General features: G+C 36.4%; 1 protein-coding gene and 1 pseudogene across 4 annotated transcripts in view; both read right to left on the minus strand.

Annotated features, from left to right (window-relative positions):
• LOC149245264 (peptidyl-prolyl cis-trans isomerase FKBP13, chloroplastic-like) overlaps positions 1–27,992 on the minus strand; it is a 207,804-nt gene that overhangs the window by 34,959 nt on the left and 144,853 nt on the right. The window lies entirely within an intron of this gene.
• On the minus strand, positions 20–27,954 carry LOC149245265 (transcription initiation factor TFIID subunit 2 pseudogene; annotated as a pseudogene).

Consider the following 27,992-nt stretch of genomic DNA (forward strand, 5'->3'; position numbering starts at 1 on the left):
CACCTTGAAAACCGTATCTTCATTGAACCCGACTTTGCCTTCTGTTCCTCGAGCATTTCAACATCATGGCTTTTTCTGAGATGATAAGCATCTTCGGCTTTGCGACACCAAAAAGAGTCGCAGATCGGCCTGCAAGGGTCTTAATTGTTTCCAAACGAATTTGCCATGGCGTGCTTTGAACGTCTTGGAATGGTTTTATAAGTTCTTCTAAGCGTCCCATGGGTACAAAGTGCGACAATTTCAATGCAATTTGTATCAAAGTACGAATGCAACTGATGGTTAAGACTCCATTGTGGCTTGGCATCAATCTGTCAAATTGCAAGAGAGAGTTTATTCTCTTTAAGAGTGGCAGTAACGCTTGAATACTCTGTTGCCCAAATTCAATCTTTCCTATCGAGTCCACAAGTGCTGCCAGCCAATATACATCTGAGTATGAGTTTCCACTATTGTCGTTATACTTTAACAACTGCAAAATAAAATCAATTGCTTCTGGTGGACTTTTTCCATCTCTGCCCCTCACAATAGCAATTGCACTTGGAACTGCCTTACATCATTACCTCAAGAACAAAGTACTCAGAAAAATCATGATAGTCGTTTGGCCTTGGAAGTTCAATATCTGGATCAAAGCGCCGACTTTTGTAGAACTTAATTAAATGCATGAGGCCAGCCCAGTCAGTTTCCTCTGTAGCTGTTTTTGCTAAAGCAAATGCTGACTCAATCCTCACTCTCCAGAACACCTTTGAATCAATAAGGCAGTTGTTCAAAACATTAACAATTGAACATGACAATCGTGGAAAACTACACAACGTTGCAATTGCTTGTAGTTGTGCAACAACATCCTTGTCCTTTTCCAATTGACTTATCCACATCTGCACAGGTTGATGGATTTGTATCTGTGCCAAGTACTCCATCTCCGGATCTGCCCGCAACCACAGCAATGGAGATTTTAATCCCATTCGTGAGTCTAAAGTTGCTATAACTTCTCCATTGTCATCTGACCCATCACCTTTGCCAGCCTTCTTGGGGCGTTGAATACGACGAGCAGCAAGCTTTGAATGACATTGTATTTCTAGTAACTGACAGGTGTCTCCAGCCATAGGCAAGCTTGGATGATCATACATACCATCAAGTTCAAAAAACCCTTACACTCATCATTCCTGGCCATCCATGATCACCTGCTTGTAACTTGCTTTGCCTCTGATTGCTGATGATGTTTTGTTTTCTTTTGTTTGTGCTTTTGCAGAGATAGGAGCTGAGGAAGCTGCTGCCTTTTGAAGAGCTGGAGAATTTGATACATATTCTTAAAACAAATTTAATGATTTCTTCTTCAAAACAGGGTTTTGAAGAAGAATCAATCTCACACTGACATAAGACGGAGTCTAACATATAGAATTGAAAATAAGTATCAACTCACAAAAGATGGAATAGAATATATTGTAAGAGCTCATCAGCTCAAAAATAACTACACTCTCATAAACTCAGGGCAGATGAAAAGAATTGTAAACTCATGCAAGAAATTTTTACTAATGGTTGTAAAGGAAAATACCCCTGATAAAACCAATGCATTTGAAGGTTGTGATGCTAAACAGAAAGCTGATTTAGTAAAAGTTGTTTCAGAATATGATATCCTATTTCAAGAACCTAAAGGTCTTCCACCCAAAAGGGAAATAGTACATGATATTCATTTGCAGAAAGATGCTCCATTGCCTAACATCGAAATGTATAGGTTATCCGCTTTAGAGAATGCAGAGATCAAGAAGCAGGTACAAGAGCTGCTCGACAAAGGGTTCATAAGGCCAAGCACATCACCATGTGGATCTCCAATCGTGTTGGTGAGAAAGAAAGATGGCTCGTGGAGGATGTGCATTGATTACAGAGCACTGAATAAAATAACGATGAAGAATCGTTATCCTCTCACTCGAATTGATGATCTATTAGATAAACTGAAAGAAGTTGTTTACTTTTCCAAGTTGGACTTGTGTAGTGGTTATCATCATGTTAGAGTAGCAGAGCAAGATGCATGGAAGATTGCTTTCAAAACAAAGTAAGGGTTGTATGAATGGCTAGTTATGCCTTTTGGCTTAACTAATGCTCCTACCACTTTCATGAGAGTTATGAATGATGTACTCAGGCCTTTCATTGATGACTTTTTAATTGTATATTTAGATGACATTCTTGTTTTTAGTAAAACATGGGAAGAACATTTAAAGCATGTAAAATAGACTCTAGATGTTTTGAAAAGAGAAAATCTCTATGTTAAGTTATCAAAATGTGAATTTGGTAAAACATCTTTGAATTATTTGGGTCATATTGTAGGGGGTGGTGAATTGAAGATAGATCCCTCTAAGGTTGAAGTCATTGTGAACTGGCCTAAACCCAAATCTGCTACAGAAGTTAGGAGCTTCCTAGGAGTAGCACAATATTGGAGAAAGTTTATTGCTAACTTTTCCTTGATTGCAGCTCCCTTACATGCTTTAACAGGATTGAACAAGGTGTTTCAGTGGGGAGGCAAACAACAGAAAGCCTTCAACACCTTGAAAGAAAATATTAGTACAGCACCAGTACTAGCATTGCCAGATCTTCAAAGACCATTTGAGATTGAAACAAATGCCAGTGACTATGCCATGGGAGCAGTGTTGATGCAACATGGTAAACCCATATGTTAGCATTCTTAGACATTTAATTCTGCAGTAGTTAATTATCCCACATATGATAAAGAATTGTATGCATTAGTGCAGAGTGTGAAAAAGTGGAAACATTACCTAATGGGCAAAGAAACAGTTATACATATTGATCATCAACTACTTCAATATTTGCACTCACAAACTAAATTGCAGCAATCAAGACATGATAGGTGGATGGGTTTTCTACAATAGTTTCATCTTGTCATCAGATATAAGAAAGGCATACACAATAAGGTTGCATATATATTATCCAGACCAGTCATAAATGCATCTACTATACTTAAGCATAACTCAATATTGCATGAAAGCAACATTGAACAATATGCTCAAGATGTAGATTTTAAAGATGTATATGCAACTTTAAGTCATGGCAAACAAGTAGAAGAATTGGATTATCATGTTAAGGACCAACTCTTGTATCATTTGGGAAAGTTATGCATTCCTCGAACTGAAAGAGTTAACATAATCCGAGAAGCACATACTTCTCTAATATCAGGTCATTTTGGTGTAAGTAAAACGGTTGCATAGCTGCAAAGATTCTGCTATTGGCCAAGAATTCATGAAACAGTTTCTAGATATATTAAAGGGTGTACCATGTGTGCTAAAAGCAAGCCAGCAATAGAAAACTAGGCTTATACACTCCACTTCTAGTTCCTTTTCATCCTTGGGAAAGTGTTTCCATGGACTTTGTTGGGGGATTGCCCAAATCTAGAAAAGGTCATGACTATTTATATGTTATTGTGGATAGGTTCAACAAAATGTGTATTTTAATACCTTGTAACAAGCGGATTACAGTTGAACAAACAACAAAGTTGTTTTTTCAGCATGTATGGGTTCATTTTGGATTACCGACTTCTATTGTCTCTAATCGAGATTCTCGATTTGTTGGGAAGTTTTGGTCAAGTCTATGGGAGTTAATGGACACCAAACTGAAGAAGAGCATAGCCTTTCATCCACAAACAGATGGTCAAACAGAGGTGGTCAATAGGACAGTGATCCAATTGCTCAGGGGCTATTGCAGCAAGCATCTCAAACTTTGGGATGAACATTTGTGTTATGTGCAACATGCATACAATCGTGCTAAACACTCTTCTACACAAAGATCTCCTTTTGAGACTTGTTTTGGTTTTACACCCAGGTCTCCCTTAGATTTTGTCTTTAGTAAAGACATGGCAGTTGATGGACACAATGATGTGGACAAAGCAACCAAGTTCATTGAACAGATCCAAGAAATTCACCAGGCAATACAGAAACAGCTAGAAAAGAGCCAAGCCAAGTACAAGGCAAGGCATGATAAGCACCGAATTGAGCATAGCTTCCAAGTTGGTGATCAAGTCTGGTTGTACATCAGAAAAGACAGAATGCAAGGTGAAGGTAAAAAGTTGAAGCCAATAAGGTATGGGCCTTTCAAAATTCTTGAGAAAATTGGTGAGAACACTTTTCGCCTTGATTTGCCAGCTTACATGCACATCTATTTAGTAGTTAATGCAGAGAACTTGAGAATTTTTTAACCTTCATTGATATAAGATCCCGAAGAGAAAAGTCAGTTGCCTTCTATTGATGATCTGTTGCCTGAATATCTCAATGAGTTGCAGGAGGATACAGTTCTGGACAGGAAGGTGAGAACTACGCGCAGAGGGGATGTTGAGTACCTCAGAATTGGACTCAAAGGTTCAAAACCAAGCAGTGCAAAATCGATAGAGATTGGACAAGTGAGGAAGTTGTATCCTCACTTGATTGATGCTTAAAAACAAACTTTTGGTGGTCCAAAAGCCTTTTTTAGTGGGAAGGCGTGATCCAAATGGATCCTAGAAAATCCTCTAAGTCTTCAAAATCTTCTAAATGTTCAAAACTATCGCCTAAGAAAAACCTTTAAAGAAGGCAAATAACACTATCGGGAGGCAAAAACATAGAGAAATCATTGAAAAACAAAGTATTGGCAGTTTAAAGCAACTTTGAATCGGAGCCATCGGATCTGGCCAATCAACGGTCCAGATCCGATCGGCGAATCGCAATCGGTGGTGGCAAAGGGACGCTATCAGCAGAGACCACAAGGAATGTGCGACAGCGATCAGTGGGGTCAACGAGGACCGTTGATCAAGCGCACAGATCAACGGCCCAAGTTGCATCGCAATATCGCTATCGACAAATGCAAAGGAGCGCTTACAACGGCCCGGGGTATGTGCGATGTGCGATTGCAATCAATCACATCGCATCAAAACATTTCAATGGAGCGGGGCTGATAATAACGATGATAGTGATAGCTGGACCCGATGCAAATATAGATGGTATTATATATATTTTGAAACCCGGAAAACAAGGTTTTCCTTTGTAAATCGCATTTTTGTTAAATAAATGAAAAACAAAAGAAAATGCGCCGATGTGATATTACGGAGCCGAAAGCGTTTATTAATGCCATTGAATACTATTTCAAGTCCGATATGAGTAGGATTTCAGTGTTTAATATATTTTTTAATACAAAGGAAATAGGCAAGATTTCGGGTAGGCAGTGGACGATAAGTGGTTTGGGTCGGGCTCCGCCCAATCCCGTACAAAGGCCGCCACGTGTCCAGGCTAAGGAGAGAGAAAACGACCCTCATCGAGCGGTTAACCCCCATACGAAAGGGTCGCCCAAAATGAACCACAGCCATTGGATCTAGGTCTCCCAGATCAACGGTGGAGATACGGTACAATCAAAAGGTGGACCCGATAGGAGTTATAAGGTGGATTCATAATATTTGAAGTCCGATAAACAATGTTTGGCGGACTTTTCCTGTGTTTGAATGTATTTCTCTATGTGAACATAGAACAGCAATTTCAAAGGATTTCAAAGGCCCGATGACCATTCCGTTATAGTATAGGTGGCCACCATCCCTAAAAGCGTTTAGTAATGATTGCTAATGCTCAGAAAGGGATCTGAGCGGACAGAGGTTGGGAAGACAAAGAGCCCGAGAAGGTGAAATGAATAGATAGCACTGATTGGCTTTAAAGCCACAAACAGAGAGCAAACAAGGAGAGGCAATATTGAGATAGAGCAACAAAAACAGAGAGTCAGTGTACTCAAAAGAGACTTGGGGGATTCAAGTAAAGCCTTATTGTTTCGTATCTATTGTGTGAGGTTCAATTTGAGCTCACTGTTTGTAAAACTTTGTTCTTGAAGACATAATAGAGAGGTCACCACTGAAGGCTGAGCTCATACACAACTCTTGGATTCATTCCAAAAACAATCTGAAATGGACTCATTCCAGTACTTCGGTTTGGAGTGTCATTATAAGCAAACTCAGTGTGAGCTAGTGCTAAATCCCATTGTTTATGATTTTGATACACTAAACTTCTCAATATGTTTTCCAAGCTCCTGTTTACTACTTCGGTCTGTCCATCTGTTTGAGGGTGGTATGCTGAACTGAAACTGAGGTTAGCTCCTAGTTTCTTCCAAAGGGTTCTCCATAAATGTCCTACAAAATTTGTATCTCTATCAGACACAATACTTACAGGTAATCCATGTAATCTTACAATTTTTGAAAAAAAATAGATTAGCTATGTGTGTTGCATCACTAGTCTTCTTACAAGCAATGAAATGTGCCATCTTGAAAAATCTTTTAACCACAACATAAATGGAATAATTCCCTCTTTCAGTTTTTGATAATCCCAAAACAAAATCCATGCTAACTGCATCCCACGGTCAGTCTGGTATTGGCAATGGCTAATACAATCTTGTGTTCTGACTTCTCCCCTTAGCATGTTGACATATCCTGCACTTTTCAACAAATATATTAACATCAGTTTACATTTTTGGCCAATAATAAAAAGCACTCACCTGAGCAAAGGTTTTATCTTGTCCAAAGTGACCAGATAATCCTCCACTATGTTTCTCCTTTATGATGTTTTCCCTCATAGAACATTTGGGAATACACAACTTGTTGCCTTTAAACAATAAGCCTCCTTGGATGAGATAATCTAACCATTGACTTATGTTATGAACTATTGGATTTTTAACTATTGTATAGATATCTTTGAAATCGGCATCATCTTTGTACATTTCAATCATTTCTTCAAATCCTACAACACCAACTTTGAATTCTTGCACAATAAAACTTACCCTGCTCAATGCATCAACGACTTTATTCAACTTACCACTTGTGTGATTTATCACAAAAGTAAAGCTCTACAAAAATTCTACCCACTTGGCATGTTTCTAGTTCAATTTCGGCTAATTATTTAGGAATTGTAATGCATGATTGTCAGAATACAGTATAAACTCTTTCGACAACAAATAATGTCTCCATTTTTTCAAGGCTTGTACAATAGCGTAAAACTCTTTATTGTAAAAAGAATACTTCTTCTTTGCTTCATTCAATTTCTCACTGAAGTATGCTAGCAGACTTTGTTCTTGACTCAAAACTGCACCAACTGCAACTCCGCTAGCATCTGTTTCAACTTGAAATACTTTTCAAAATCAGGCAAAGCTAAAATTGGTTCCTCTGTGATTTTCCTCTTCGGAAATTTAAAATTCTTGTCTGCTACTTCCATCCACTTGAACAACTGATTGGTCTCCTTAATTATTCAAGAATTGGTGCACAAATCTAACTAAAACCTCTGATAAACTTTCTATAAAAACTTGCAAGACCATGGAAGCTTCTTACCTCAAATATATTTCTGGGAATAGGCCAATTCCAAATTGCTTGGACTTTCTCTAGGTCCATTTTCAATCCTTCTTTAGAAACTACAAATCCTAAGTAAATTAATTCTTCTTTCATGAAACTACATTTCTTCAGATTTATCAGTAGTTTCTCTTTCTGTAGAGTTCTTAAAACCAATTTAAGATGCTCTAAATGTTCTTCCTTACTTTTACTGAAAACTAGAATATCATCAAGATAAACAATAACAAACTTGCCTGCATATTCCTTCAAGACTTCGTTCATCAATCTCATGAACGTGCTAGGTGCATTAGTGAGTCCAAAAGGCATCACTAACCACTCATATAACCCATTGTTTGTTTTAAATGTAGTTTTCCATTCATCTCCTTCTCGAAATCTTATTTGATGGTATCCACTCTTTAAATCTATTTTAGTAAAATACTTTGATCCACTCAAATAATCCATTAAATCATCCATGCATGGAAAAGGAAATCTATACATAATTTTGATCTTATTTATGGCTCTGGAATCTGTGCACATATGCCATTCACCTCGTTTCTTTGGACTGAGTACTGTTGGTACAGTACATGGACTAAGACTTTCTCTGATTAGTCCCTCATCCATCAGTTCTGCACTTGTCTTCCAACTTCTGCATTCTCTTGAGGAGTTAATCTATACGTTGCTTTATTTGGCAAACTCGCTCCCAGTATTAAGTCAATGTGATGACTGATACTCCGAATAGGTGGCAACGCGTTTGACAACTCATCCACAACAATGTCAGCAAAATCATCTAACAAAATTTTAACTTCTTCACGAAAATAGTCCAAGTTCGTGGAAGTTAAAATTACCTTCGGTCTCCCTATGACAGCGAAATGCATTTCTTCACTTTTCCTAATCTCTTGCAACAGCTCCTTTCCGCTCATCAGCATAACACTACTTCTAGGTGCTCCTTTGTCAGCGCCATCCTTCAATGGCAGCAATGTATGTTTAGTTCCATCCTTCTCCAGATTATAAGTGTTTCTCCTCCCATCATGAATAGCTTTCCGATCAAACTACCACGGTCTTCCTAGCAATACATGGCATACATCCATTGGCATTACATCGCATAATATTACATCTGTATACGTACCAATTTGTATTTCAACCTTGCATTACTTTGTCACAATAATCTGATGTCCCTTTTGCAACCACGACACTTTGTAAGGAGTAGGGTGCACTGTCTTTGCTAATCCGAGCTTGTCCACCATCTCTGTAGAAACAAGGTTATCAATGCTTCCACTGTCAATTATTACTTTACGACACTTACCTTTTGATTTACAGGTAGTTCTGAATAAATTCTTCCTCTGCCTTGGTTCGTCAATCTCTTTCTCTATCTTAAGCAATGTCCTTCTCAACAACAGGGATTCTCCTACTTCAAGCGATTCTTCCTTTTCCATAAGTCGAGGTATTTCTAGCTTTGCCTCAGCCACATTCGCATTCCTCTGACTTGCTGGTTTATTATGAGGATAGTCCCACGACACATGTCCCCATTCTCCACAAGTGTAACACCGAATATCTCTTCCTCGACCTCTTCCTCTGGGCGCAAATCTTCCTCTATTAAAATACCCTCTCTGTGGTGGTCTGCTACTTGAACTGCTTGCCTCATGCTAATGTTGTTGTCCCCTTAGTTTGGTAGTTCCTCTACCTCTTACCGAGCTCTTCCTCTATTCCTCTGATCTTGTTTTCTCAACATCTTCTCCTCTGCCTTCAAACTTGCTTGATAGGCATCCTCAATAGTTTTCAAACTTAACAAGTTGATCTCGTCTTGTATGTCATATCGTAAGCCATCGATATATCTGGCTACCTTCTCCATGTCATCTTCTGCATGTCATGCTCTAATACTCAATCTATAAAACTCCTCTGTGTATTCTTTAACAGACATTCCTTTTTGCCTTAAATTCTGCAACTGTTTAAAAAGATTTAACTGATAATATTTAGGCATAAATTTGGTTTTCATCTTACTTACCATTTTGTCCCATTGCTTGATCTTGGACATTCCTTTCCTCATTCTGGATGTATGTAGCTCGTCCCACCAAATAGCTGCATGACCCTTTAATCTGGTAACTACAAATTTCACCTTCTTCTTGTCGTCAGCTTCCTCTTCATAATCAAAATATTTATCTAATGATCCGATCCAATCCATTAGCTCTTCTGCATTGAGACTCCCTTCATATGTAGGAATTTCCACCTTTGTTTTTCCTCCTACTTTCACCAACATCTTAATAACTCTGGTAGTTTCATTTTCCTCCTCTTCTTCTTCCTTAGAAGATTCTTCTTTAGCACTGTCATCCCCTTCATCAGGTGTTCTTCTTTGAGCAGTCTCAATTGTTTCCATCCTCGTACGCAGACTTCGGATCTCCTCCAACAGAACTGCATTTGCTTCCAGTCTTCCTCGACCAATGCCAGCTCCTCTCCTCGGCAGCATGTTTACTATAATCAACCTTAATCTCTCTATGCTTTGATACCACAAATGACGCAGGAATCAATTGTTTTGAGAAATATCAACAATCGGCCCCGCGTTTATTATTTCCCTTACAGTCCAACCTTTTCTTCTCTGATCGGATCTCTGTTGTAAAAGCCCAAAACAATGATATTTCCCCTTTTAAATAGAACCGTTCATGATTCACTGTAGATCATAGCACATTTAGATCTAACGGTCCAGATCTTTTATCGCAATCGCAAGTCGCTCTGGCAAGTATTCAAGTTTCGGTACATACAAACAGAGTGTTGCGATGCGATATGGTTAGTGGTCCCACTTCCATCGCATATCGCAATTCCTCAATATTCCAGGCCCACTCCCTTTTCAATGAAATGTTGCGATGTGATATGTCACAATCGCATATCGCAGTGTTTCCACACTCGGGGTTCCAATAACACACAAGCCTTCCCTGCGATGCGAAATTTTGGCGATCGTGCGTCACAACTTCTTAAGACCTGTGGACCGACCCTGTGTAACACATATTTGTGATGCGATATAGAGGATCCAACTGTTGGTGGGGTTTTGCACTATGGTTCGAACGTAAATCAACGGTTGGGATTTTTAACCAGCTTTAATACGATTAATAATATGAAAGGCTGCGATTATATTGAACTCTGAGTTTATATTATAAATCATAAAAGCAGATAAATATTCAATTCTATCCCAAATACAAATAAACAAAGGGAAACGAGGGATTCCACAGATATGATGTATAATCACACGTAGTATCAATATAATCATACACATGCATCAATTATTCATAATAAAAAATGGTTACAGAGTCTCGGCCTTCGGCTCGATTACAATGATTCAAGACCTCTGTTTCACTCTATAAATCCTCACTCTATTACTTGACTCTCACTTCACTCAATCCTCTCTCATCCCTGCCAATCCTTTTACATTACATTTTTCTTCATTTTATCAATTCCATCCTGTCTAACAACTCAATCCCTATTCTTAAACAATCTAATAGTGAAATCACTATTTTCCAGCTATATCACACACCTATGCTAACAACTTATCTTTGAATCTAAAATAAGACAATTTCTACTTATTACAATAATGAAATACAACTCATTTCTTGAGAGATCTAGCCCTCTCAGTAAAAACTGACTTTTGACCACTCTGGTCAATGAAATTCAACTTGTTTAGCCACAACATGTGAACAGACTTTCACATTGTTGGCTATGTCCAGATGCTCCTGCATCAAGATGTTAAACCACTAGCCATCGAAGTCATAGATACATAAGTAATAGAGGGTAAATTTGATGAAACTAAGGGAACCCATTAGATGACATTCCAAAGGGATAAGCACCAGTGAAAGGAGAAGAAGGTTAGGTGCCCCCACTTGAACCTAGGATGGAGGTAGAGCCAACAGCTACTATGCTAGGTGCAATAGTAGAGATAGAAATAGTACCTCCTCCTAACGCTGAAGGAGTATGCACACTAGTCGTATCGGAAACCACGCTTGTGCCACTAACATTGGCCATTAAGAAAAAAGGAGAGTGAATAGGGCTAGCCAGTGTACGAGTCAAAGCACCCACATATGATACAACGTATGGAAGATGAGAAGGAAGAGGTTTTGTAGGAGTCTCAAAGGACTCTGAAACATCTTCAATTTCTACTTCATCTTCTAGTTGGAAGAGTACTCTGGCAAAAATTGGAGCGTTTTTTCCCGGATTATGGACTAGACTAGGTTCTCCCTATGAAATAAGAGCCCTTGGTGAAGGATTTGTCTCTGTTGTGTTAGCTTGTACTTGTTCAAAAGAACCAACAAAATTTCTCCTACGCCTTCTTGGTGAAGGCTTGATACTTACAGGTGAAATCCCACGAAGCCTTCTAGACTGATGAACTAGTCGATCATCCACCTTTATATATAGAGAAAAATTAAAGATTCAAAACACCGAAGGCGAGCTAGGAGCTCAAAGCACTCTCTAAAAAAATCCTAAAGATACAACCAAGAAAACAACTTCTAAGTATTTTCTCTCCTGGTGATTAGGACCAGACACTAAAATACAAGAAAGTGAAGAAAAGGACCTATCGGAGGTAGTTTGGGATGATGAGGGCCCAATCCTGCCAAGGAAGGTATCAGAAGAAGTTACGTTGATCTCCAAACAATAGCCTTTGTCAGTACAAGTACCCAAGCTTCGCAAGTGAACCCTCTAGAATTACTATGAAAGTGATACAGTGTCTGCCTCAGGTACCACGGGCATTTCCCCCCGCAGTCACCTGTGTGGTCCCTAGGAAATAAAACTAAGGTCACCAACAAGTGATTAGAAGTTTGGCGGAACAGTCGTGGCCGCGTGATCCAATAAGTAGGAGAGGGGTTATCACTCTTTCCCTATCTTCACACGTCCTCATGCTTGACTCCCGTGTTAGAGGAGCTTTCCTAGATAGCTTAACAATAATGGATTTCCACTCTTTGATCAACTTCTATACTTTTTAGTTTGAGCGGCCTTGGTGAGTTTACTCTCCACACACCTATTCCAAGGCCCTAAAATTCCCTAGACTAGTTGATGTTGCTATAAAAAAAAAAGTCTAATTCATTTTAATTTAAGTGCTCATTTTAGTTGGATGTTATTTAGGAAAAGGGAAACGGAAGTACAACTGACAACGTTTTGACGCAAAAGAAATCAATAGAAAACCCAAGCTACATGAGAATGCAACACTTCTTTTTCTTTAATGAAAGAGATTTCTGCAAGGGTTCTACGAGAAACTTAATAAAGCAAAAACTCTTTTTTTCTTTTTCAATTTAGCACTCACACATTCAAAACCTAACAAAAAGAAATAAATGATGTCCAAAATGTATCTAACCTAATGCACACTAGCGTGCAAGTGCAAGATTCAAAGAGATATTTAAAGGTAAACAAATGTGACCAAAAAGGTAAAGGCCAATTCAAACAACAAAGAGAAGCAAATACGAAGATAAAGAACACTCCTCAAAGGAAAAAAAAAAAAGGACTTTTAACCTTATAACAACAATTTTCACATGTGCTAAAAACCCAAAAGACTACTGAAATAGAAAGAAAATAAAACAAAAAAGAGCATCTTTTTGTTTTTCTTTTAAAGATTTAAAAAACCGAAAATTTGGAAAGGGAAGACAATCAAGGATCTTAAGACCAAAGGCATGAATAAGACTCAAATCCACCTATTCACAAATGATCACAAAGAGTAAAAACTAGTGCAAATGAGAGACTTAACACTTCAAGAACTTGGCCATAAAGATATAAAAGGCTCTGAAAATCATAAGGACTCTAGAGAACTAAAATCTCTCACTCATCCAACAATCTCAATCCCCTTTTGTAAAACAAGAAAGAGAAAGCAAAAGATCCAACCTCTAGGTTACAAAGGAAGTAAAACAAAGATTGGGTTATCAACAAGTTCAAGAGCAACAGAGATATGTTCTAGAGCCACAGAACAACCATATTATACCTCACAAAGAAGATCTAGATCCCAACTTCAGACACAAAGAGATTCAAAAATTGAAAGCCCTAAGTTGACATAAGCATTTCTCCAACAAGATGAAAGACACCAACAACAAGAGTCATCAAAGTGGTTCCAGGCTTCATAAAGATCAAGAAAGCATAAATAAACTTGGTCAAAGCCTCAGCAAAAACTTAGAAAAGAAAAATTTTCATTTTTCAGATCTATACATGATTGTTCAGACACAGTTTAGCATAGATACGCAACTGTATGTGAAGCAACAAGCGTATATGAAGGTTTCTTTGGAAGAAATTGCGTATGTATGCAACTTTCTATAACAAAAAGTGTGTGTAAAAAGAAAACTAAAGAAAAATTTAAAGAAAGCCAAGACCTAAAAGATCAGGCTGAATGAACAAATTACTTAAGACTTAAGAAGACTAGAAAAAACCAAGAAACAACAAACTAAACCCAGATCAAAGAAAACAACCCTTCTAGGAAATGTTAATGGTATTCCCTAGCGGAGTCGCCATTTCTATTGGTGGGAAAAGTTCCCAAAGGCGAGGGTTGAAAACCTCAATAGTGAAAAGCTCAACAGCGAAAGATAAAACAATCAACAAAGAACACTCAATCAAGCACGTTGTTGACCACTACGTGTCAACTTCCCATAGCAGTACACCCCCTTTTCTTCGCAAAAGGGATAGCGCTTGATTGATGTGTCCCTGCCATTCGACAGTCATCGTTGACTTGATCAATTTATGTTGTAAACCCAGTATGCATGTGTGAATTGTAAATAATCTTAGCAGAGTTGAGTCATGTATGTAAATTGCCTAGGTGGACCTAATTTTCTAGTGATAATCTACGTTCCGGAAGGTTTTTTGTCTCACCGATCCATGATCAGTAGAGTTTTCCTTCAGCCTAACCCCAAAGCCGGAATGAATTTTGTCATTAGAATCTTAGAGGAATCCTAGTGTGTTGATCTGCTAGATTATATTTGGTCGCAGAACTTGGTGGTCTATGAGGGTCTATGTCAAATGGGTTTTCCCCTTTGAGATGTAAAATTGTAAAAGTCATGATGTAAGTGTCTTGAGGGTTAGAAAATGTTTTAATCCCCTCATAAGTCATAAGTCCTAGGTGCTAGGTGATTTTTCCAAAGGCTAAGTTCGAGGATCCAAAAATAAAAATTAAAAAATTAATTAATTAAAAAATAGATAAAAATAATAATAAAATTTTAAAAATAAAAAATAAAAAATTAAATTAAATTAAATTAAAAAATAAATAATAAAATAATAATAAGTCAAATTTTTTAGTAAATAAATGCAGAATTTTAATTTTTTAATATATTAAAATGCATTTAAAAATTCGACGGATGAAATTAAAAGAAATCTTGATCTTCATCGACGGTCGAGATTAGTTTGACATGGATCACTCAAACTAGCTGTTGGGAAATTTTCCTTTAAATAAGGTGCTAGGGGTCATTTGAGATTAGATTCGATCTGAGTCTTGTGCTAAAGAAGGCTCTCTTGTAGTCATTTTTGTGCAATAAAGAAAGACTTTGGGGTTAAAAATCTTGCTGGTGTTACTCTTCTGGAAGTGCTGTAAGATGATTTATTTTTCTGCATAATTTTATTTTCAGCCATTGATTATAGCTTGATGAAGATTGATTTAAGCACAGGTATCTTGTCTGATCTCTGAGATTTGAATGATAGTTTAGATTCTGAAATATAATGGCAGGTATCTCCATTTGATCTGGATTTCACTATTGTTTTCTCCCTCTATGTTAAGGATTGATTTTAAGTTGTGTAGGAAATCTTAGTTTTGAGTTTACTAGGCGTTAGGGGAAGTTCTCGGCTGAACCAGCCAACTCTCGGGTTGTGTTTTCTTAAAGAGCCCAGCCAGTTCTTGATCCCGGGCTTACCATCTGAAATTTTTTATGAATGCATGCAGGGTTTTTCTGAAGCATCTCACATCAAATTAAAATTCTGAAAATATTTGTGGCATAACGAGAAATCTAGCTATTTAGAGCCTTTAATCTGTAATTATTGTAATTATTTAGCTGGTTTTCTGTTAAGGTTTTTTCCTTGTACATTTTATTTCTGGTGTTCTGTTTTTGCCATCGCAGGTTGCAGGTGCAGATTTTAAGGGTTCTTCAGGATTCCATCAGGCAATCTAAAGCGGATTCATTTAATTTTTTTTTACAATTTCTGAGGAAATTTCAAGGGTTTTCCGCTGCTTCCTGGAGGGTTTCTTTTTCGCAGAAGGATTTCGAGATTTGTTTCAGGTGTGCATTCTTCAAGCTACAGCACTGGCCATCAAATCTTTTATTCTCATGCTGCCGCATTTTCTTCTGGTATTCTCAGCCACAACACAAATCTCATCCGCTGCCCGCAACATCCTTGCTTGCAGTCATTCTCTACGCTGCCAGAAAACTTCAATCCTCTCCAGCGCTGCCTCTTTCTCCCTCATCGAGCTGCTGCCACTATCCACGCAGCTCCCTTCTTCATCTGTGGTGCCTATCCGTTGACTAATCTTCAACCCGCAGTCTCATCCTGCCTCTGCGTTTTTCCTCCATCTGCCCACAAATCTTCCTACGCTGGCCACCATTTCTACCCACGCTCTAAATACATCAGGCTCTCCCTCACGCTATCCATTCCTCATTTTCACTGGCGGCCAATTCCATCCGCTGTCCAGATCAGCAAAGTTGCTTCCATTAATCTTTATAATGCCCAGATCAGTAAATCTTTCTTCTGCAGCTGCATTGAACCATCCAAAACGCATTCTCCAAATCCTTTCTGCCATCCGCACCCATTCTCCCTTGTCGTCGACTGCACATGCAAACAACAAAACAAAAAATCGTTTAATTCTTTCCTACACGACTAAGCTGGTTTTGGTTTTCATTTACAAGTACGATGGCTTACTTTTGGGGTGAGTTTAGATTTTATCTAATTTTTTATTTAGATTTTATTTAAAACATTGTATAGTTAGGATAGTTAGATTACCTTTTGATTTTTTATTTTATAATCTTTAGATATGTTACGTTTAGTTTTATTTTTTTAAAATCATAAAAATAAATAAAAATAAAAAATCGATTTTCATTCTGCATACTCTAAGTTTTAGACGCATTATGATTTCATTTTATTTTAGGTTCCATATGTATATATATCTCCAGGCTTAAGCTTCACGTAAAAAAAGGAAATCATTAAAAGTCTTTTCTTTCTCTTTTTTTTTTTTAGATCATATTTTGCTTTCATTAGTTTACTTTAGTTTTAATAATCTTCAAGTTTTATTTTTTCTTAGTTCCTTTTTTTTGTTTTATTTTAAATCATAAAAAATAATAAAATAACAAATAAAAAAAGGTTCTTATAATTTAAATTCTGGTTTAGATTTTTAGGATTTAGACTTTTCTAAATTTAGTTTTAATTTTGTTTAAAGTTAAAATTATAAAAATTAAAAATCATTAAATAATAAAAAAGAAATTTGAATCTTTTTTGTTTTGTTCAATGCTATTATGCGTTAGCTCTTTTCAGTCTTAGACTTCTTTAAGTTTAGATTTAATTTTGGTTTAAAGTTAGATTTTAATAATAAAAAATTTCATTAAGAAAAAAAAAATAATAATAATAATAATAAAAGGTTTCTTTTAATTTAGTTTAGATTTTAATATTATTTAGATTTTTTGACTTAAAAGTTTCATTTAGTTTTAAATTTTGTTTTATCTGAAAAATATAAAAATATTTAAAAATTAAAAAATATTTTGAAAAAGCTTTGCAAAAAAATTGAAAATTTCATTTTTGGTGTCCCTATGTTCCAGTTCTCTATAGTTAAATGCACTTAATGTTTATCTTGAAGTTAGCTATGTGAAAGTGGTAACTGATCAGCATCTAAATTTTATGATCATTTAAAGCATTTAATTTTTCTTTAAGTTTAATTGCTGAATCATCGTTAAGGCGTTGTGCATTTGTTGAAAATCTTACATCGCTTGGGTTATTTGATGATAAATGATTGTTCTACATGGTTTATATTTCTGCAATATTCAATAAATAATCATTTAATCATCGGCTCCTTAAGGCACTGGTCTATTAACTTAATAAAATCAATTAAGTGCTTGTTTCCCTTCGTGTCTCCCAGCCCAACTGGCTCACAGTTGGTCATCCATTGTCCCATAGGGTCTACCCCCCTTAGCCGCGGGAAACAGGCTTAAACGGAGAGATCGGGGATCAGGGTGACAGCCCCTAGTCTGAGCGTTGTCGTGACAATCTGTGCGACAACATTTTTTGGCGTCGTTGCCGGGGATACTTTATTCTCGATGTTTCAACGACTTTTTATCATTCATCGTTCATCTTTCTATCATTCGTTTGAGCCGGCAACACCAACATTTTTTTGTGCCATTGCCGGGGACAAAGTTTTTCTGTCCCTGGTGTTTCAACGACATTCATCTTCTCATTTCTCATCATTCTTTCATCTTTCTCATCTCTCATTTGAGCTGGCAGATTCAACATTTTTGGTTATCATTTGGATCTTTTATCGCCTTATCTTTCGTCATATCAGCAACTACTCTTCAGTTTGTTTCTTGTTTGGATGGCGACTCCATTTCTTTTCATTTATTTTCCCAGACAAGAAGCCTCTCTCATATCAGCTTGTTGGTTACTTTTTGGATCCTAGAATTTGACTCATTGTTCAAGTGGCGACTCCACTTCTTTCATTTATTAATTTTCTTGAGCAGAGATCTCGTTCTATCATCCATTTGGTCCCTCGTTATTCATCATGGATTATTCGTTTAAACCATGTCATTTTACTGATGATCTCCATGATATTCCGGAAGTGGCTATTTCTAAATTACCTTTGTTCTCAAGTGGTGATTCAGTTGCTGTTAAAAGACATCTAGGCTTATTTACTCGTATAATGATCATATATTGTAGACCCCCTCAGTATAATCATGAAGATGTCAAAATGCGTCTTTTTGTCTTTTCTTTAGAGGGCCATGCTTTGAATTGGTTTAACAATTGTCCTAAAGATTCTTTCACTTCTTTACAAGACATTGTCAATGCTTTTAAAGATAGATATGGTAATCCATATAGCTCGCCTTGTGCCCCTAAAATTGTGCAACAGAATGAAATTAATTTTATGAAAGGTTGAGCTGTCAGTGAAAGATTCCAAGACAATTCTTCATATCAGAATGTGCCATCCACCTGTACCACTGCAGATCAAATCCATGATAGTGGAAAATCAGGGACAAATGACAATGAAAAGGAAGATCAAAGGCAAATTATACAAGAACTAATGCTGCTGGTAAAAAATATGGAGATCAATCAAACTAATTATGCCAATGATGTGAGAACTTTATGCATCCACCTGGAAAACCGTAATAGGGAGATGGAGATCATTCAAAATCAGCATACTGAGGAAATTAAGGCCATGAAGATTAATCATGACACAGAAATTAGTTTTATGCAAAGCAAGATGTCAGGGTTAGAGGAAAATATGACGACCATGAAATCTAATCATGATAGGGAAATTAATTCTATGCAAAACAAGGTATTAACTATGGATGAAGAAACGACTATCATGACATTCGATCATAATAATCAGTTGGCTACCATGCAAGCAAATCATAAGGAAGAAATAAACTCTATGCAGTATTGCTTGATGAACATAAAGGAAAAGAACGATAAAGTAATAAAATATATGGAAGAAGACCATGCCAGGAAAATCAGTGCTATAAAGGTTGAACACTCTAGTCAGATAGATGCCATTAAAATACAGGTTCAGAAGTTTCAACAATGGTCAGAGGATGAGAGAAACCAGGGAACGTCAATAGATCAGGAGCCCCCTTATCTGTTACAGCAAGCTCCATCATACTATGAGGTCCTTTGTTCCACTGAAAAGTGGATAATTAAAGATGACCTGGATAAAAGGGAAATTAATAATCAGGTTGATTCTCACACGGTTAATCCACTAGTCATTGAAGATCAAGTTATAACTCATGACCCCTGTGAGATTGGTCCACCATCTTTGACAGGGCAGATGTAGGATAAAGAAAGACATGTAACGCATATCTTACATACTTCATCTGATAGCTTTGAAGCAAAAAGTTCATGTCATCAATAATACAGCTTACCAGGAAGAAAAAACGCAAGAGGAAGAAAATGAGAAGAAGATTTGATGCATCAGACGGCCGCAAGCAGCTTGATTTTCGGATAGGAAAAAGTCTTACCATATGTAGAATTAGACATGGCATATCCAACAAGCAGCCAACAGATTTGCCTGAAAGCAGGCAAATGCTCAGTATACACTATATTGAACACATCTGATGCCATAGGGCATCCTTTGTATTGTATTTCTAACCCTATTCCTTGTCATTTCAGCATTTCATTTCTGTTTTAGAATTAGATTTACTTTTCCAGATAGTTAATAAATGAAGAGCTTATATCTTTCATGTGCTTAATGTTATATGATGATTTTTGGATGGACGCTACTTATGTTTTATTGTGTATTGCGTGGATGCAGATTTTGGATTCTCACATTCCTGCAGTGTAGCAACGTTTCCCCAAGAGGAGCCAGATGTTGACCACTACGTGTCAACTTCCCATAGCAGTAAACCCCCTTTTCTTCGCAAAAGGGATAGCGCTTGATTGATGTGTCTGTGCCATTCGACAGTCATCGTCGACTTGATCAATTTATGTTGTAAACCCAGTCTGCATGTGTGAATTGTAAATAATCTTAGCAGAGTTGAGTCATGTATGTAAATTGCCTAGGTGGACCTAATTTTCTAGTGATAATCTACGTTCTGGAAGGTTTTTTGTCTCACCAATCCATGATTGGCAGAGTTTTCCTTCAGCCTAACCCCAACGCCGGAATGAATTTTATCATTAGAATCTTAGAGGAATCCTAGTGTGTTGATCTGCTAGATTATATTTGGTCGCAGAACTGGGTGGTCTATGAGGGTCTATGCCAAATGGGTTTTCCCCTTTGAGATGTAAAATTGTAAAAGTCATGATGTAATGTGTCTTGAGGGCTAGAAAATGTTTTAATCCCCTCAAAAGTCCTAAGTCCTAGGTGCTAGGTGATTTTTCCAAAGGCTAAGTTCGAGGATCCAAAAATAAAAATTAAAAAAATTAATTAATTAAAAAATAGATAAAAATAATAATAAAATTTTAAAATTTTAAAAATAAAAAATTAAATTAAATTAAATTAAAAAATAAATAAATTAATTAAAAAATAATAAAATAATAATAAGTCAAACTTTTGAATAAATAAATGCAGAATTTTAATTTTTTAATATATTAAAATGCATTTAAAAATTCGACGGATGAGATTAAAAGAAATCTTGATCTTTATCGACGGTCGAGATTAGTTTGACATGGATCACTCGAATTAGCTGTTGTGAATTTTTCCTTTAAATAGGGTGGTAGGGGTCATTTGAGATCAGATTCGATCTGTGAGTCTTGTACTAAAGAAAGCTCTCTTGTAGTCATTTTTGTGCAATAAAGACTTTGGGGTTAAAAATCTTGCTGGTGTTACTCTTCTGGAAGTGCTGTAAGATGATTTATTTTTTTGCATAATTTTATTTTCAGCCATTGATTATAGCTTGATGAAGATTGATTTAGGCACAGGTATCTTGTCTGATCTCTGGGGTTTGAATAATAGTTTAGATTCTGAAATATAATGGCAGGTATCTCCATTTGATCTGGATTTCACTATTGTTTTCTCCCTCTATGTTAATGGTTGATTTTAAGTTGTGCAGGAAATCTTAGTTTTGAGTTTACCGACCGTTAGGGGAAGTTTTCGGTTGAACTAGCCAACTCCCGGGTTGTGTTTTCTTAAAGAGCCCAGCCAATTCTTTATCCCGGGCTTACCATCTGAAATTTTTTATGAATGCATGCAGGGTTTTTCTAAAGCATCTCACATCAAATTAAAATTCTGAAAATATTTGTGGCATAACGAGAAATCTAGCTATTTAGAGCCTTTAATCTGTAATTACTGTAATTATTTAGTTGGTTTTCTGTTAGGGTTTTTTCCTTGTACATTTTATTTCTGGTGTTCTTTTTTTGCCATTGCAGGTTGCAGGTGCAGATTTTAAAGGTTTTTCAGGTTTCCATCAGGCAATCTGAAGAGGATTGATTTAATTTTTTTTTACAATTTCTGAGGAAATTTCAAGGGTTTTCCGCTGCTTCCTGGAGGGTTTCCTTTTCGCAGAAGGATTTAGAGATTTGTTTCAGGTGTGCATTCTTCAAGCTACAGCACTGGCCATCAAATCTTTTATTCTCATGTTGCCGCATTTTCTTCTGGCATTCTCAGCCACAACAGAAATCTCATCCGCTGCCCGCAACATCCTTGCTTGCAGTCATTCTCTACGCTGCCAGAAAACTTCAATCCTCTCCAGCGCTGCCTCTTTCTCCTTCATCGAGCTGCTGCCACTATCCACGCAACTCCCTTCTTCATCAGTGGTGCCTATCCGTTGACTAATCTTCAACTCGCAGTCTCATCCTACCTTTGCGTTTTTCCTCCATTTGCCCACAAATCTTCCTACGCTAGCCACCATTTCTACCCATGCTCCAAATACATCAGGCTCTCCCTCACGCTATCCATTCCTCATTTTGACTGGCGACCAATTCCATCCACTGTCCAGATCAGCAAAGTTGTTGCCATTAATCTTTATGCTGCCCAGATCAGTAAATCTTTCTTCTGTAGCTGCATTGAACCATCCAAAAAGCATTCTCCAAATCCTTTCCGCCATCCGCACCCATTCTCCCTTGCCGTCGACTGCACATGCAAACAGCAAAACAAAAAATCGTTTAATTCTTTCCTACACGACTAAGCTGGTTTGGTTTTCATTTACAGGTACGGTGGCTTAGTTTTGGGGTGAGTTTAGATTTTATCTGATTTTTTATTTAGATTTTATTTAAAACATTGTATAGTTAGGATAGTTAGATTACCTTTTGATGTTTATTTTATAATTTTTAGATATGTTACGTTTAGTTTTAGTTTTGTTTTATTTTTTTTTAATCATAAAAAAAAAAAAAAAAAAAAAAAAAAAAAACGATTTTCATTCTGCATACTCTAAATTTTAGACGCATTATGATTTCATTTTATTTTAGGTTCCATGTGTATATATATCTCCAGGCTTAAGCTTCACATAAAAAAAGGAAATCATTAAAGTCTTTTCTTTCTTCTTTTTTTTAAGATCATATTTTGTTTTCATTAGTTTACTTTAGTTTTAATAATCTTCAAGTTTTATTTTTGCTTAGTTCCTTTTTTTTTAATTTTAAATCATAAAAAATAATAAAGTAAAAAACAAAAAAAGGTTCTTATAATTTAAATTCTGGTTTAGGTTTTTAGGATTTAGACTTTTCTAAATTTAGTTAATTTTGTTTAAAGTTAGAATTATAAAAAAAATAAAAATCATTAAAAAATAAGAATAATAAAAATAATAAAAAAGAAATTTGAATCTTTTTTGTTTTGTTCAATGCTATTAGGCGTTAGCTCTTTTCAGTCTTAGACTTTTTTAAGTTTAGATTTAATTTTGGTTTAAAGTTAGATTTTAATAATAAAAAATTTCATAAAAAAAATTAATAATAATAATAATAATAAGGTTTCTTTTAATTTAGTTTAGATTTTAATATTATTTAGATTTTTTTATTTAAAAGTTTCATTTAGTTTTAAATTTTGTTTTATCTGAAAAATATAAAAATAAAAATTAAAATTAAAAAATATTTTGAAAAAGCTTTGCAAAAAAATTGAAAATTTCATTTTTGGTGTCTCTATGTTCCATTTCTCTATAGTTAAACGCACTTAATGTTTATCTTGAAGTTAGCTATGTGAAAGTGGTAACTGATCAGCATCTAAATTTTATGATCATTTAAAGCATTTAATTTTTCTTTAAGTTTAATTGCTGGATCACCATTAAGGCGTTGTGCATTTGTTGAAAATCTTACATCGCTTGGGTTATTTGATGATAAATGATTGTTCTACATGGTTTATATTTCTGCAATATTCAATAAATAATCATTTAATCATCAGCTCCTTAAGGCACTGGTCTATTAACTTAATAAAATCAATTAAGTGCTTGTTTCCCTTCGTGTCTCCCAGCCCAACTGGCTCACAGTTGGTCATCCATTGTCCCATAGGGTCTACCCCCCTTAGCCGCGGGAGACAGGCTTAAACGGAGAGATCGGGGATCAGGGTGACAGCCCCCAGTCTGAGCGTTGTCGTGACAATCTGTGCAACAACATTTTTTGGCGTCGTTGTCGGGGATACTTGATTCTCGGTGTTTCAACGACTTTTTATCATTCATCGTTCATCTTTCTATCATTCGTTTGAGCCGGCAACACCAACATTTTTTGGCGCCATTGCCGGGGACAAAGTTTTTCTGTCCCTGGTGTTTCAACGACATTCATCTTCTCATTTCTCATCATTCTTTCATCTTTCTCATCTCTCATTTGAGCTGGCAGATTCAACATTTTTGGTTATTATTTGGATCTTTTATCGCCTTATCTTTCGTCATATCAGCAACTACTCTTCAGTTCGTTTCTTGTTTGGGTGGCAACTCCATTTATTTTCATTTATTTTCCCAGACAAGAAGCCTCTCTCATATCAGCGTGTTGGTTACTTTTTGGATCCTAGAATTTGACTCATTATTCAAGTGGCGACTCCACTTCTTTCATTTATTAATTTTCTTGGGCAGAGATCTCGTTCTATCATCCATTTGGTCCCTCGTTATTCATCATGGATTATTCGTTTAAACCATGTCATTTTACTGATGATCTCCAAGATATTTCGGAAGTGGCCATTTCTAAATTACCTTTGTTCTCAAGTGGTGATTCAGTTGATGTTAAAAGACATCTGGGCTTGTTTACTCGTATAATGATCATATATTGTAGACCCCCTCAGTATAATCATGAAGATGTCAAAATGCGTCCTTTTGTCTTTTCTTTAGAGGGTCATGCTTTGAATTGGTTTAACAATTGTCCTAAGGATTCTTTCACTTCTTTACAAGACATTGTCAATGCTTTTAAAAATAGATATGGTAATCCAGGTAGCTCGCCTTGTGCCCCTAAAATTGTGCAACATAATGAAATTAATCTTATGAAAGGTTCAGCTGTCAGTGAAAGATTCCAAGACAATTCTTCATATCAGAATATGCCATCCACCTGTACCATTGCAGATCAAATCCATGATAGTGGAAAATCAGGGACAAATGACAATGAAAAGGAAGATCAAAGGCAAATTATACAAGAACTAATGCTGCTGGTAAAAAATATGGAGATCAATCAAACTAATTATGCCAATGATGTGAGAACTTTATGCACCCACCTGGAAAACCGTAATAGGGAGATGGAGATCATTCAAAATCAGCATACTAAGGAAATTGAGGCCATGAAGATTAATCATGACACAGAAATTAGTTTTATGCAAAGCAAGATGTCAGGGTTAGAGGAAAATATGACGACCATGAAAGCTAATCATGATAGGGAAATTAATTCTATGCAAAACAAGTTATTAACTATGGATGAAGAAACGACTATCATGACATTCGATCATAATAATCAGTTGGCTACCATGCAAGCAAATCATAAGGAAGAAATAAACTCTATGCAGTATTGCTTGATGAACATAAAGGAAAAGAACGATAAAGTAATAAAATATATGGAAGAAGACCATGCTAGGAAAATCAGTGCTATAAAAGTTGAACACTCTAGTCAGATAGATGCCATTAAAATACAGGTTCAGAAGTTTCAACAATGGTCAGAGGATGAGAGAAACAAGGGAACGTCAATAGATCAGGAGCCCCCTTATCTGTTACAGCAAGCTCCATCATATTATGAGGTCCTTTGTTCCATTGAAAAGTGGATAATTAAAGATGACTTGGATAAAAGGGAAATTAATAATCAGGTTGATGCTCACACGGTTAATCCACTAGTCATTGAAGATCAAGTTATAACTCATGACACCTGTGAGATTGGTCCATCATCTTTGACAACGCAAATGCAGGATAAAGAAAGACATGTCACGCATATCTTACATACTTCATCTGATAGCTTTGAAGCAAAAAGTTCCATGTCATCAATAATACAGCTTACCAGGAAGAAAAAGCACAAGAGGAAGAAAATGAGAAGAAGATTTGATGCATCAGACGGCCGCAAGCAGCTTGATTTTCGGATAGGAAAAAGTCCTACCATATGTAGAATTGGACATGACACATCCAACAAGAAGCCGACAGATTTGCCTGAAAGCAGACAAATGCTCAGTATACACTATATTGAACACATCTGATGCCATGGGGCATCCTTTGTATTGTATTTCTAACCCTATTCCTTGTCATTTCAGCATTTCATTTCTGTTTTAGGATTAGATTTACTTTTCCAGATAGTTAATAAATGAAGAGCTTATATCTTTCATGTGCTTAATGTTATATGATGATTTTTGGATGGACGCTACTTATGTTTTATTGTGTATTGCGTGGATGCAGATTTTGGATTCTCACATTCCTGCAGTGCAGCAACGTGTCCCCAAGTGGAGCCAGATGTTGACCACTACGTGTCAACTTCCCATAGCAGTACACCCCCTTTTCTTCGCAAAAGGGATAGCGCTTGATTGACGTGTCTGTGCCATTCGACAGTCATCGTCGACTTGATCAATTTATGTTGTAAACCCAGTTTGCATGTGTGAATTGTAAATAATCTTAGCAGAGTTGAGTCATGTATGTAAATTGCTTAGGTGGACCTAATTTTCTAGTGATAATCTACGTTCCGGAAGGTTTTTTGTCTCACCAATCCATGATCGGCAGAGTTTTCCTTCAGCCTAACCCCAACGCCGGAATGAATTTTGTCATTAGAATCTTAGAGGAATCCTAGTGTGTTGATCTGCTAGATTATATTTGGTCGCAGAACTGGGTGGTCTATGAGAGTCTATGTCAAATGGGTTTTCCCCTTTGAGATGTAAAATTGTAAAAGTCATGATGTAAAGTGTCTTGAGGGTTAGAAAATGTTTTAATCCCCTCAAAAGTCCTAAGTCCTAGGTGCTAGGTGATTTTTCTAAAGGCTAAGTTCGAGGATCCAAAAATAAAAATTAAAAAAATTAATTAATTAAAAAATAGATAAAAATAATAATAAAATTTTAAAATTTTAAAAATAAAAAATTAAATTAAATTAAATTAAAAAATAAATTAATTAATTAAAAAATAATAAATAATAATAAATCAAATTTTTTGAATAAATAAATGCAGAATTTTAATTTTTTAATATATTAAAATGCATTTAAAAATTCGACGGATGAGATTAAAAGAAATCTTGATCTTTATCGACGATCGAGATTAGTTTGACATGGATCACTCGAACTAGCTGTTGGGAATTTTTCATTTAAATAAGGTGCTAGGGGTCATTTGATATCAGATTCGATCTGTGAGTCTTGTGCTAAAGAAAGCTCTCTTGTAGTCATTTTTGTGCAATAAAGACTTTGGGGTTAAAAATCTTGTTGGTGTTACTCTTCTGGAAGTGCTGTAAGATGATTTATTTTTCTGCATAATTTTATTTTCAGTCATTGATTATAGCTTGATAAAGATTGATTTAGGCACAGGTATCTTGTCTGATCTCTGGGGTTTGAATAATAGTTTAGATTCTGAAATATAATGGCATGTATCTCCATTTGATCTGGATTTCACTATTGTTTTCTCCCTCTATGTTAATGGTTGATTTTAAGTTGTGCAGGAAATCTTAGTTTTGAGTTTACCGAGCGTTAGGGGAAGTTCTCGGTTGAACCAGCTAACTCCCGGATTGTGTTTTCTTAAAGAGCCCAGCCAGTTCTCGATCCCGGGCTTACCATCTGAAATTTTTTATGAATGCATGCATGGTTTTTCTAAAGCATCTCACATCAAATTAAACTTCTGAAAATATTTGTGGCATAACGAGAAATCTAGCTATTTACAGCCTTTAATCTGTAATTACTGTAATTATTTAGCTGCTTTTCTGTTAGGGTTTTTTCCTGTACATTTTATTTCTGGTGTTCTGTTTTTGCCATTGCAGGTTGCAGGTGCAGATTTTAAAGGTTTTTCAGGGTTCCATCAGGCAATCTGAAGAGGATTGATTTAATTTTTTTTTACAATTTCTGAGGAAATTTCAAGGGTTTTTTGCTGCTTCCTGGAGGGTTTCTTTTTCGCAGAAGGATTTCGAGATTTGTTTCAGGTGTGCATTCTTCAAGCTACAGCACTGGCCATCAAATCTTTTATTCTCATGCTGCCGCATTTTCTTCTGGCATTCTCAGCCACAACACAAATCTCATCCGCTGCCCGCAACATCCTTGCTTGCAGTCATTCTCTACGCTGCCAGAAAACTTCAATCCTCTCTAGCGCTGCCTCTTTCTCCCTCATCAAGCTGCTGCCACTATCCACGCAACTCCCTTCTTCATCATTGGTGCCTATCCATTGACTAATCTTCAACTCGCAGTCTCATCCTGCCTCTGTGTTTTTCCTCCATCTGCCCACAAATCTTCCTACGCTAGCCACCATTTCTACCCATGCTCCAAATACATCAGGCTCTCCCTCACGCTATCCATTCCTCATTTTGACTGGCGGCCAATTCCATCCGCTGTCCAGATCAGCAAAGTTGTTGCCATTAATCTTTATGCTGCCCAGATCAGTAAATCTTTCTTCTGCAGCTGCATTGAACCATCCAAAACGCATTCTCCAAATCCTTTCCGCCATCCGCACCCATTCTCCCTTGTCGTCGACTGCACATGCAA

The sequence above is a fragment of the Pinus tabuliformis genome, chromosome 7 (assembly GCF_031772625.1).
Source record: "Pinus tabuliformis cultivar Carrire ecotype Pingquan chromosome 7, CPIR1, whole genome shotgun sequence".
Taxonomy (NCBI): Eukaryota; Viridiplantae; Streptophyta; class Pinopsida; order Pinales; family Pinaceae; genus Pinus; species Pinus tabuliformis.